Raw genomic sequence first — 10949 nt, forward strand, 5'->3', positions numbered from 1 at the left:
TGCTACTTTCAACATGATTTCCCAAAGCAAAAAAGTTGAATGGACAGTTAAACTGTTTTTATAATGTTTTGTAAATTTACTTATTGGAGGTGATGCAGTGCATAAAAACTTTGACCTTTATCCCAGGTTCAGGATTCAAGTTAAATCCATATATGAATGGCTGAAAGTCTTTCTCTACCTTTTTCATTACAAGTGTTCTGCATAAAATAAACTCGAGCCATCTCAATTCAGTCACTTTGTCTGCATGGAACAAAACTACGCTGAATGGCACAAATGGAGCAATGTCATGGGCTTGTGGTGTTTACAGGAGGTGATGACGTAGAGGTATTGTTAATGGACTAGTAATCCAAAGACCAAGGTTCGAATCCCACCACGACAGGTGGTGGAAGTTGAATTCAATATTAAAAAATCTGGAATCAAAACTCTAATAACGACCATTGTCGACTCTGGCCCACTCATGACCGATAGGGAAGGAAATCTGCTGTCTTTACCTGGTCAGGCTTACATGTGATGTGACTCCACAGCAATGTGGTTGCTCCTTAACTGCTTTCTGAAGTGTGTCAAACCATGACAAAGTCAAGAAAAAGGACGGACCACCCAGCACTGACTGAGGCACTGGAAACAACAAAGGCAACCCCAACCCTCTTGGCCCTGTGAAGGCCTCCTTGCTAACATCATACCTTACAAATAATGTCCTGGACTGCACCTCATCATTCCTGGGTGGATGTGGCGGCACAATGGTACACAGTTGGGAGGAGATTGCATCAACTCTAGACATTATATGGCATCAGGTCAACATGGGCAAGGAAACCTCCTGCTGATTACCACATGCTGCACCCTCTACCCCCTCAGCTGACTCTTCCATGTTGGGCACATCTTGGAGGAAGAATCGAGGGTCGCAAAGGTACAGGATATACTCAATGGAATTCAGTGTTCTTCAAGCATGGCTCAGTTGCACCACTACTGAGCTGGTCAAGTTCTAAAGGACAGAGATGCTCGACAAGGGCCAGGATTCTCCAGACGTTCGTGCCGGTGGGATTATTTGGTCCCACTGGTAGCACATTCCTACCGTGGGTTTCCCAGCAGCGTCGGGTGGCTTCAATGGGAATTCGCAATGACAGCGGTGGGATCAGAGAATCTCACTGCCAGTGAATGGCACGCTACCTACCGCCACCGGGAAACAGGTGGCTGGGAGGCCGGAGAACCTTGCCCATGGTCTGCGGCAAGTGGTGAGGGAACTTACTTGACTTCATCCTCACCAACCTGCCTGTTGCAGATGTATCTGTCAATGACAGCAAAGGTAGGAGTGGCCACTGTACAGTCCTCATGGAGACAAAGTCCCGTCTTCACAAGACTGGGTATCCATGATGTGCTGTGGGCCATCAGCAGCAGCAGAACTGTATTCAACCAAAATCTGCAACCTCATGGACCGGCATATCCCCCACTCTACCATTGCCACCAAGCCGAGGGATCAACCCTGGTTCAATGAAGAGTGCAGGAGAGCATACCAAGAACAACACCAGGCATACCTGAAAATGAGACATCAAACTGGTTAAGCTACAACACAGGACTACTTGCCTACCAAAAAGCATAAGCAGCAAATGATAGACAGAGTTAAGTGATCCCACAACCAACAGAAAAGATCTAAGTCATGTCACATCCAGCCATGAATGATGGGGGAGCCCAGCACTTCTGTGCCAAAGCTAAGGCTGAGGTATTCGCAACAATCTTCAGCCAGCAGTGTGAATGGATGATCCATCTCAGTCTCCTCCAGAAGTCCCCAGCATGAAATGTGTCACTTATCAATCAATTCGATTCACTCCACGTGATAGCAAGAAATAACTGAAGGCACTGGATGTTGCAAAGGCTATGTGCCTTTTCCCATATTATGACAACATTGAAACATAAAAAATAGGAGCAGGAGGAGACTATTAGACCCTTCGAGCCTTCTCCACCATTCATAATGATCATAACTAATCATCCAACTCAATATCCTAATCCCACTTTCCACCCATATCCCTTGATCCCCTTCGCCCTCAGTGTTATTCTAATTGCTTTCTGAAAACAGACAATGTTTTTGCCTCAATTACTCCTTGTGATGGTGAATTCTACAGGCCGACCACACTCTGCGTGAAGACATTTCTCCTTATCTCTGTCCTAAATGGTGTATCCCGTATCCTCAGCTTGTGACCCCTGCTTCTGAACACCCACCATCGGGAACATCCCTCCTGCATCTACTCTGTGTAGTCCTGTTAGAGGACTGAAGACCAGTCTGGAGACTTGTGCTCTAGAACTTTCCGCACCTCTAGCCAAGTTATTCCAGTGCAGCTACAACACTGGCATCTACCCAGTAATGTGAAAAATTGCCCAGGTATGTCCTGCACACAAAAAACAGGACAATACCAACCCGACCAATTACCGCACCATCAGTCTACTCTCAATCAGCAGTAAGGTGATGGAAGGGGTCATCAACGGTGCTATCATGTGGCACTTTCTTAGCAGTAATCAGTAATTGACTGATGTTCAGTTTGGATTCCACCAGGGTCACTCAGCTCCTGACCGCATTACAGCCTTGGTTCAAACATGGACAAAAGAGCTGAACTCCAGAGGCTAGGCGAGATTGCCCTTGACATCATGGCAGCATTCGACCGAGTATGGCATCAAGGAGCCCTCGCAAAACTGGAGTCAATGAGAGTCGGGAAACATCTCTGCTAGTTGGAGTCATACCTGGCACAAAGGAAGATGGTTTGTGGAGATGAACCATCTCAGCTCCAGGACATCACTGTAGGAATTCCTCAAGGTGTTCGAGGCCCAACCATCTTCATCTGCTCATCAATAACCTTACATTTTCCAGTTTCACGATGGATGTCCAATCTCTCTACACCCCCACCATGGAATCATAGGTGGTTACGGCACAGAAGGAGGTTATTTGGCTTGTTGTGACCATGTTGGCCTACTGTAAGAATCACAGAATTGTTGCAACACAGAAGGAGGCCATTTGTCCCATCGTGTCTGTACCAGCTCTCCAAACAAAATGAGCATAATGACTTAATGCCAATCCCCTCTCTTTTCCCTGTACCCCTGCACATTGTTTCTATTCAAATAATCATCTCATGCCCTCTTGAACCTGCCCATATTGAACCTGCTTCTATCACACTTCCAGGCAGCATAATCCAGACACGAACCACTCACTGTGTGAAAACGATTTTTCTCACATCACAATGACTTCTTTTGCAAATCGCTTCAAATCTGTGCTTCTCGTTCTCAATTTTCTTGAAATCAACCTAGTGTTTACTCCCCCACCTTTTCCCTGTAACCCAGCAATTTTTTTTTCCAGATAGTGATCCAATTCCTGAATGAAAGCCATGATTGAATCTACCTCCAGCACAGTCTCAGGTGGTGCATTCCAGATCCTAATCATATGTTGTGCCACTGCTTTTCCTCATTTTGCAGTCCAACCAGTCCCCAAACAACACTTTCCTCCTCAACCTGATTGTACTTGTTTCATAGCAACATAGAATCTAGGTGCAGGGATAGGCTATTCAGCCCTTTGAGTCTGCTCCGTCATTCAATATCATCATGGCTGATCCTCTATCTCAATGGCATATTCCTGCTTTCTCCCCACGCCTCTTGATGTCATTAAAATCGAAAACATTATCTATCTCTTTCTTGAATACATTCAATAACTTGTCCTCCACAGCCTTCTGTGGTAGACAATTCCACAGGTTCACTAACCTGTGAGTGAAGGAACTTTTCCAAATCTCCGTCCTAAGTGGTCTACTTCATATCCTGAGGTGTGTCCCCTGATTCTCCAACCAGGGAAAACATCCTCCCTGCATCTAGTCTTTGTTAAGATTTTATACATTTCAATCAGATCCCCTTTCATCCTTCTGAATTCCAGTGAATACAGGCCCAGTTGAACCAATCTTGCCTCATAGGACAGTCGCGCCAACCCCGGTGTCAGCCGAGTGAACCTCCGTTGCACTCCCTCGATGGCAAGTATATCTTTTCTGAGGGATGGAACCCATTGAACAACTTAGCCTTTGACTTCATCAACTTTCTCCAAATTAAAGATGTCACTATGGAAACCCTAGCCATGAGTGCTTTTTCATGGGATTCATGGAACACTCTTTGCTCCTGTCCTATCCTGCCTCTCCCTCACCTCTTTTCCTAATATGTTGATGACTGTATCGGTGCTACTTCCCAATCTCTGAAATGGAATGTTTCACCACTTTAAATCCAATTTCCATCCTTCCTTAGCACTCACGTGGTCTCCCTCCCACTCTTCTCTCCCATTTCCCAACTTCTCCATCTCTATTCCTGGTGATAAGATACAGACCAATATGGGCAGAATTTTCCCCCAAAAATACTAAGCGCGTGGGGCTTTATTGCATAAATAACGGTTTCCACATTTCTTACATTACAATGAGCATAATCCAAAAAGTACTTCACTAGTTATAAAATGCTTTGGGAAGTCCTAGTGAACAGCACCTTATAAATATGTCTTTCTTTACCCAGATAAATCAGTGCATGTTTATGTTTTTGTCACTGACATACTGCTGAAATCTGATATAATTCCATGAACTTGACCTGGGCACAGTGAAAGGGAACTGTCAGATACCAATGGCACAATTTAAACAACTGAGTTATCACACACACCATATAACACACCGCCTGTGCTTGTCCCATCCTGTGCCAATTGAGATTGGAGTTACTGTATATTTTATATTAAGCACAATGTGCTTTACATGGAAACAATAATTGCCACACTCTGTGCATTATACAACGCAGATCCCACCCTACGTACTGTGAGCTATATACAATTTTATTATATATAACAGACTTTGCATGGTCTATGTTTTATGCTGCATGCTTTACATTATATATTACATACTGCAAGTTATGCTGCTCATTTTTATGCTATTTGCTATTTAAATTTGTTGTTCAGTGTAGAGATGACAGAGTAATCACAATCACCCCCTCACTCCCCCCCCCCCCCCCCCCCACCCCCCCTGCCTGCAACCCCCTTCGTGATACTTCCTGAAAGTGGGGACCCTGGGTTGCCAGTAACACCGGGTCTGGTCTATAACACATAAGAAGGCCATTCGGCAGACCATGCTTGTGCTTGCTTTCTAATTAATCTTACTCCCCTGCTCTTTTCCATTGCTCTAAATGATGTCCCTCAAATATTTATTCAATTTTCTGAAGAATGTTACAATTCAATCTGCTTCTACCACCCTTCCAAGCAATGTAGTTCATAGCTTGCCGCATAAAAAGGTTCTGGTTGCTGACCCTTCTGTTTTATTCATTCAATCAAAGCCATTCATGATTTTGAACACTTCTATCAAGTCTCTCCTAATCCTCCCTACTCAGAGGATAGCAACCCAAGTATCACCTGTCTCTTCCTTGTACTGAAGTCCCTCATCCTGGATACTATTCTACTGAGGGCAGAATTCCCCTGTCCCGCCCACAGCAGGTTTGGTGACGGGCAGAGTATCTAGTGGGAGCCAAAAAGTTGGAAACCAGCCAGAGTAAAACTACATTGCAGTCCTCCCAATGGAGGGTTATTGGCGGGTCGGTCTTCCCACTGCCTGGCATTTGTATCAGGAATGCTCACTAAAACAGCTGCCTGCCGGCATCTTGTCATGCCTTCCAATCTTGTGTCAGAACAGCATGGAATTATGTTGGTCTAAAACCCGATTGCTAAAGAGTGGAAGGCTGGCATGCAGAAGGTGATCCTCAGTCTGCAAGAGACTTTGAGGTGAGTGCAACAACATTTCTGCCATAGTGCTGCACTGCTCTTGATGCTCTGTTCACTAGTCTGCTGGGGAAGTCCAGTTCCTGCCCTCCATCCCTATGCCAAACTGATCTTCATGGACAGCACCATGCTGCTGGACCCAAGGACTCTCTTACAGCACCGAGTTGGATCAGTGCTGTGCCTGAGAATGGGAAGTACAGGGGTTTCCCTCTTCCGGCACCGCACACCAGTGTCTATCTGGACAGGACTGCGCTGCGACTCATGCGCCACCATAACAGAGGTCCAAAGTTTGACCTGGGAGCAGGTTGGGATGAGGCTGGGGCAGGAATGGCCTGACAAAGGAAGGGGGAAATGTGGATGGAGGGCTGTGCGATTGTGGGGGGAGGGAGGGGCGGGCGGGAGGGGTGATAGCTGGAAGAGGGACAAGGAGGTGGATGAAGAAGAAAAACAATTAAAGGCACAAGGAAGACCAAGGGGAAGGCAGCTGGACCCCGACAAGGTTGCAGAAAAGTTCACAAACAAGGGGGTAAAGGGATACCACATCCTGTACTGGAAGGGGATGGATGAAAACTCCAGATGAGGTGGTTCGATGCCCAAATGGAGCCCAGGCACCTCGCTGGTGATGGGCTCAGGGGGAAGGTAGTTGAATTGAGGGACAGACCTCCTTGAGGCTGCTAGCCTTTACCCTCTCTGTATCTGATATCCGACATGGTCTTGTGAAGACAGCTGGGCTGGAGAGGCTGATGTGAGTGTGTTTAATTGATATTTAAATATGGCACCAGGAAATTGGAGCCCACCGACTGAGTGTGGGCAGTCGAATCAGCTGCCAGCCCACAGGAGAATCAGAGGGAAACTCACCCGTGCATAATTAATGAGGTTCCAAAACAGAATCTGGCACGGGATTGCATCATTCTGGCCAGTGGGAAAGGTGTCGTCCCTCACTACACTTAGCCTCAAAACAGAGGATTCCAGCCTAATTCTCTTCCAGATCCTCTTTAAGGACATAACATCCTTCCTGAAGAATGGTTCCCCCAAATGAAGACAAAATTCCAGCTGTGGTGCAACCAGGATTTATTAAGGTTTAGCATAACCACCTTGCTAATCTCTATGAATAAGGTCAAGGATCCCAATGCTTCCATTAATAGTCTTTTCCACTTGTCTGCTACTTTAAATTACTTGTGTACATCCCCTTAAAATTATATAATTTAGTTCAATTGCCTCTTCTCATTCTTGGTACAAAAATGCATCGCTTCACACTTTTTTGCATTAAAATAAATCTTCCATGTCTCTCCCCATTTTAGCAGCCTATCTCTGTCTATTGCCCAGCACTGCCAGAGGGCACTGTTGGGGGGACTTCCGTTGGGGACATTCGAGGTGGGGATTCCCTAGTCCGTTGGTGGATGGGTTCCATGGGTGAGGGGTGGATCCTGTGTCCGCGGTGGGTGGGGCAGTTTTCCTGGGGGAGAGGTTGATCCTGAGTCCGTGGGGGAGTGGGAATTCCCGAGTCCATGGGGGGAGGTCTGTGGGGCATTTGTGTTTCTTGTTTTATTTTTCTTCTTTTCAGATCGGGGCTGACTGAATCTGCCAGGGGTCAAGGTTGCTGGTGGGGTGGGCTCATCCAGAGCCCACTCCTCCAGCATGACATTGTGGGACCCGTGTCCAGGATTTTTGGACATGTTGGCAGTGTGGCAGATTCCCGCCTGACTTGACCCATTGTCAAAAAATAAAGAACATTTCACCCTTTATCTCAAACACAGCTGTCACTCAACAGAATGCAATGGCCTATCTACAACTCTTGGCTCTCTATTTGGTCCAAATCTTGAACATGCCTCTCATACTTGGGGAGATTCTTCCAGTACTTTTTTCACACTCCTAATTAGGTGGAAGAAAAAAAAATCTCCCAACTCTAATATGACTCTTACTTTCTATTGCACACTTTCTTGTATATGTGTTGATAAATCTTCAGTCAGTCCTCTGTTCCTCTTCCGACTAAAGTCTACATCACTTTATTACTCTTCCTCTTCGGTGCACTGTCATTGTTGTAAACCTGAGGCAAATCCTAGTATTTCCCAAGACCGGAGAATTCTGATCCATCAAATCTAGCCCCAGTCTTTCCTTCTTCCTATATTCAATAAAGGGATTTTAAAAATCAACTCCACTTGTCATTTACTCATTCCACTGGTTTCAACCTTGGTGGATTCCTGTACTGTGGGCTTTGGCCCTCGATCAAGATTTCTCAATAACTAAACAAAGCTTCATTTGTTGTGTTAGATAGTATTTTTTACTGTGCCCATGACTTATCCTGCATTACAATAAACATTAAAAAACTCTTAGCTTTTGAGGGTACTTCATCAGTCATTATGTTTAGCAGTGTTCTTTCACAAGTACTCTGCAAACTATGGCTGCCTTTCACATCAATAGCACAGCAGCAACTGTGTGGCACTGTTTATTTAATGGTATCAAATAATTCTTTGAACCTTATCATGGTTTCTAAATTCACTGTGGGATGATGTAGGTTTCTTGATGGCATTAGGTATATTCTCTCTCCTCTTGAGTACTTGGCTAGCATTGTACAGTGGAAATATCCTATATTATCAGAGAATAAGAAACTTTACAAATTAATGTCGGCACTTTGGGAATTTGAATTTAACTCTTTAGATATGTACCTTTTACTCTTTGAAGTAGTGGTTTGTGAAAATCTTTAAGCTAAAATGAAGAACTCTTTTCATATTACAATTAGAGAAATTAAATATAGATTGATTTACAACCACCTGACTTGACTGTTGGAAAGGTGAGCAGAAGCTTTATGTATTCATCTGACTTCTCTGTTCTGGATTAATGTGCTTTAAAACAGGGGACAGAAGAATGATTGGTGAACATTTCTCTTCCAATATCACCAGTAGCAAATTCAAGTCGAATTACAAACTGATTGGTCTTTTAGGACCGTGACGCTACTCCTTTGTTAACAATCCATGTTAATGCTTTGTTAAAGAAAGAACTTGCATTTAACTAGCGCCTTTTACCACCTCCGGCAATCCGAAAGCACTTTACATCTAACTGAGAACTTTTTTTCAATCATGGTCATCGCTGTAATGTTGGGAATGTTGTCCTGTCCAACAAATATGTAATCAACTAATAAAACATTATGAGCAGGCAAACTGAATATGCTAAATGTTACATGAGCATTATACATCAGATTATTATTATCCCATGTCATTGGCTAAATAATACATAACTTCAATTAATTCCATTGTTAATTGTTTGCTCACATGTCCCATAAATTAGTTACCTTTAGTTTCAGAAGTTCATTGAGTTAACTAAGCTTGATATTGTTGTAATAGTATCCACAATTTAAACTGTATATTAAATAATTCACCAAAAGTAAATTAAAATCCAAATTACAAATAAAAATGTAGATTTTTAATTCTGCTTACCAGTATTTGGTGGAGCACAGGACGTTTCTGCCTGCTGAGTTGTTACATGAGGATTCAATGATCTCTGAGCGTCACTGAAGTCCAGCTGGAGCGAGCAAGGCCTTTTTTGCCTATTTATCAGAGGCTCTTTGCAAACACTCTGGCTCCAGACATTCTGCAGAACAGCACTAGTGGCCTATCTCACTAACTAGCTTCCCACACAGCCCCCCTCCTGGGTCAGAGAAAGGGCAGCCCCTAGTGAGAATAAATCAAACAGAACTGGCTCATCATTGCTGTCCAGAAGCAGGTCACAGAGATCTCCAAATTATGTTTATCTTCTAAAACCCTGTTTTCAAATCTTCACTTTTTTTTTAACCAACTCATTTAGGTAAAGACAGGCAAGCAGTGCACGAGAAGAAAACTATTTTTCTATTCATTATATAATGTCAGTGCCAAACATCAAATCCCAGCCAAAAATTTGAACAAATCCCAATTTGGTCAGTTTGAGTAAAAGATGTAATTCTCGGAATGTTTGAGGACATTAGGGGATGTCACAATCCAGAGTTCACGGTCAAACTCGGTGTTTCCACATCTCTGACCATGGTACTCAAATCTGGAGTTTTTAACAGGGTGCCCAGCCTGATTTGAAGTTGCTGTCACAACACCTTGTTGTTGCACTGACATAAAATTAACTGGTCAGAGCATTGAGTGGAAAAATATCAACATATCTGAGATAGATTGTGGTGAATCACATTCCGCGAAATTCACACTGTTATATGATGTGCTATATTCATGTTAGCTCGGTATACGAGCAGTTGCGCGGCTCTGCCCATAGGGGGAGATGAGGAGTTTGTACTGGGCTCCACCCATGGCTCCTCCCATGGCTCCTCCCACTAACCGGCAGTATAATGCTTTGCAGTCGTGAGCCTGCCTGCCAGTTCATCACGTCGCAGGCAGGCTCTGTTATAAGACTATTAAAACCACTGTTCACTTCTAACCATGTGTCTTGTGAATTGATGGTCACATCAATTTAATAGTCTTAGGAAACTAGAAGAAAATGACTAAGGAAACGACTATGGAATCAACCCTCAAACCTGACCGACTAGAACTCGACCCGCAGGCTGCAGAGGCAAGAGAAATCTTTCAACACTGGCTCAGATGTTTTAAGGCCTACCTGGCTGAATCAAGTACTCCAGAAACTACAGAGGAGCAGAAACTCAGTCTACTGCATGCAAGGGTGAGCCACCGTATATCTACTCAACTCAATGGTACCAACTCGTATACGGGGGCCCTAGCCATGCTAGATCGAATGTACATGAGGCCCATCAACAAGGTCTACATGCGCCATATTTTTACGACCTTCCACCAGCGCCCCGCGGAGTCGTTAGAAGAATTCCTGCGGGACTTAAAGACTTTAGCTCGGGACTGTAATTACCAGGCTGTATCAGCCGAACAGCACATGGAGCCCGCCGTCAGGGATGTGTACGTGGCAGGCCTCAGATCAAACTATGTACGCCAGCGGTTGCTCAAAAAAGGGGCCCAGAATCTAGAGGACACGGTAGAATTGGCTACCACCATGGAGGTCTCATTCCGCAGCCACACCTCGTTCCCCGCGGACCAAGCGACCTCATCATGGGCCCCCGACCAGTGACTTCCCCAGGCCTGCGCCGCGCGGCCACCCAGCCACCATGCAGCTCCAGGGTGCCATTTATGCGGGCAGCCCCAGTACCCATGGCAGTATTGCCCGGCCCGTAACGCGACCTGCAGCAGCTGCGGTC

The 10949-nt window shown here is 44.8% G+C and overlaps 1 protein-coding gene across 1 annotated transcript in view; it reads right to left on the reverse strand.

The window, feature by feature from the left end:
* LOC119978769 (bile acid receptor-like) overlaps positions 1 to 9515 on the reverse strand; it is a 185180-nt gene extending 175665 nt beyond the window's left edge. Inside the window, exon 1 of the mRNA XM_038820628.1 lies at positions 9193 to 9515. The gene's annotated coding sequence lies outside the window, so the exon portion shown is untranslated. The remainder of the gene's footprint in view (positions 1 to 9192) is intronic.
* Positions 9516 to 10949: the final 1434 nt, after the last annotated feature.

This window comes from Scyliorhinus canicula, chromosome 15 (assembly GCF_902713615.1).
Source record: "Scyliorhinus canicula chromosome 15, sScyCan1.1, whole genome shotgun sequence".
NCBI classification, from domain to species: domain Eukaryota; kingdom Metazoa; phylum Chordata; class Chondrichthyes; order Carcharhiniformes; family Scyliorhinidae; genus Scyliorhinus; species Scyliorhinus canicula.